We start from the raw sequence: 2,702 nt of genomic DNA on the forward strand, positions 1-2,702 counted from the left end.
GTGTGTCATTATTTGTTTTACTCTTTTGGATTGCATATGGAAGTTAACGTGTTCTTATGGTCTGTATCAGCAGCGGTGTAAAAGTACTTGAAAGTACTACTGAGTAGTTTTTTTTGGTGTATCTATACTTTACTACTTTTACTTCACTATATTCTTAAAGAAAATGATGTACTTTTTACTTCATACATTTTCACTGGCACCCAAAAGTACTCATTACATTTTGAAATCTTAGCAGGACAGGAAAATTGTGTAATTTAATGTTTTACATTTTATTTAACCTTTATTTAACCAGGTAGGCCAGTAAGTAATACTATGGGGATGAGGTAGTTGGGTGTGCTATTTACATATTGGCTGTGTACAGGTACAGTGATCTGTACGCTGCTCTGACAGCTGACGCTTAAAGTTAGAGAGGGAGATAAGACTCCAGCTTCAGAGATTTTTGCAATTCGTTCCAGTCATTGGCAGCAGAGAACTGGAAGGAAAGGCGGCCAAAGGAACTGTTGGCTTTGGGGATGACCAGTGCAATATACTTGCTGGAGCGCGTGCTACGAGTGGGTGGGTGTTGCTATGGTGACCAGTGAGCTGAGATAAGGCGGGGCTTTACCTTGGAAAGACTTATAGATAACCTGGAGCCAGTGGGTTTGGCGACGAATATGAAGCGAGGTTGAGCCAACGAGAGAATCACCAGCAGCAAGAGCGACATCATTGATACATAAAGAGAAGAGAGTCGGCCTGAGAATTGAACCCTGTGGCACTCCTATAGAGACTGCCAGAGGTCCGGACAACAGGCCCTCCGATTTGACACACTGAACTCTATCTGAGAAGTAGTTGGTGAACCAGGTGAGGCAGTCATTTGAGAAACCAAGGCTGTTGAGTCTGCCGATAAGAATACGGTGATTGACAGAGTCGAAAGACTTGGCCAGGTCGATGAAGATGGCTGCACGGTACTGTCTTTTATCGATGGCGGTTATGATATTGTTTAGGACCTTGAGCATGGCCGAGGTGCTCCCATGACCAGCTCGGAACTCAGATTACATAGTGGAGAAGGTACGGGGGGATTCGAAATGGTCGGTGATCTGTTTGTTAACTTGACTTTTGAAGATTTTAGAAAGGCAAGGCAGGATGGTTATAGGTCTATAACAGTTTGGGTCTAGAGTGTCTCCCCTTTGAAGAGGGGGATGACCGCGGCAGCTTTCCAATCTTTGGGGATCTCAGACGTTGCAACAATTTCCACAGATAATTTTTGAAAGAGAGGGTCCAGATTGTCTAGCCCAGCTGATTTGTAGGGATCCAGATTTTCAGTTCTTTCAGAACATCAGCTGTCTGGATTTGGGTGAAGGAGAAGCAGGGGGAGGGGGGCACGTTGCTGCAGGGGGTACTGAGATGGAAAGGAGGTGGAAAGCATGGCCAGCTGTGGAAAAATGCTTATTGAAATGATCGATTATTGTAGATTTATTGGTGGTGACACTGTTTCCTATCTTCAGTGCAGTGGGCAGCTGGGAGGAGGTGCTCTTATTCTCCGTGGACTTTAGTGTCCCAAAACTTTTTGGAATTAGTGGTACAGGAAGCAAATTTCTGTTTGAAAAAGCTAGCCTTGGCTTTCCTAACTGACTGAGTATATTGGTTCCTGACTTCCCTGAAAAGTTGCATGTCGCGGGGGCTATTCGATGCTAATGCAGTACGCCACAGGATGTTTTTGTGCTGGTCAAGGGCTGTCAAGTCTGGGGTGAACCACAGGCTATATCTGTTCTTAGTTCTACATTTTTTGAATGGGGCATGCTTATTTAAGATGGAGAGTAAATCACTTTTGAAGAGCAACCAGGCATCCTCTACTGACGGGATGAGGTCAAAATCCTTCCAGGATACCCAGGCCAGGTCGATGAAGTGTCGAGGGAGCGTTTGACAGTGATGAGTGGTGGTCGTTTGACTGCGGACCCAGTATGCAAGCAGGTAATGAGGCAGTGATCGCTGAGGCCCTGGTTGAAGACAGCAGAGGTGTATTTAGAGGTCAGGATGATATCTAAGAGGGTGCCTATGGTTACGGATTTAGGGTTTTACCTGGTAGGTTCCTTGATGATTTGTGTGAGATTGAGGGCATCTAGCTTAGATTGTAGGATGGCCGGGGTGTTAAGCATGCCCCAGTTTAAGTCCCCTAACAGTACGAACTCTGAAGATAGATGGGGGGGCGATCAATTCTCAAATGGTGTCCAGGGCACAACTGGGGGCCGAGGGGGGTCTATAACAAGCGGCAAAGGTGAGCGACTTGTTTCTGGAAAGGTGGGTTTTTAAAAGTCAAAGCTCAAATTGTTTGGGCACAGACCTGGATAGTATAACAGAATTCTGCAGGCTATCTCTGCAGTAGATTGCAACTCCGCCCCCTTTGGCAGTTCTATCTTGTCGGAAAATGTTATAGTTAGGGATTGAAATTTCAGGATTTTTGGTGGCCTAACCAGGATTTAGACATGGCTAGGACATCCGGGTTGGCGGAGTGTGCGAAAGCTGTGAATAAAACAAACTTAGGGAGGAGGCTTCTAATGTTAATATGCATGAAACCAATGCTTTTACAGTTACAGAAGTCAACAAATAAGAGCGCCTGGGGAATGGGAGTGATGCTGGGGGCTGCAAGGCCTGGATTAACCTCTACATCACCAGAGGAACAGAGGAGGAGTAGGATAAGGGTACGGCTAAAGGCTATAAGATCT

This window comes from Oncorhynchus mykiss, chromosome 12 (assembly GCF_057628025.1).
Source record: "Oncorhynchus mykiss isolate SJ-2025 chromosome 12, ASM5762802v1, whole genome shotgun sequence".
Classification (NCBI taxonomy): Eukaryota; Metazoa; Chordata; class Actinopteri; order Salmoniformes; family Salmonidae; genus Oncorhynchus; species Oncorhynchus mykiss.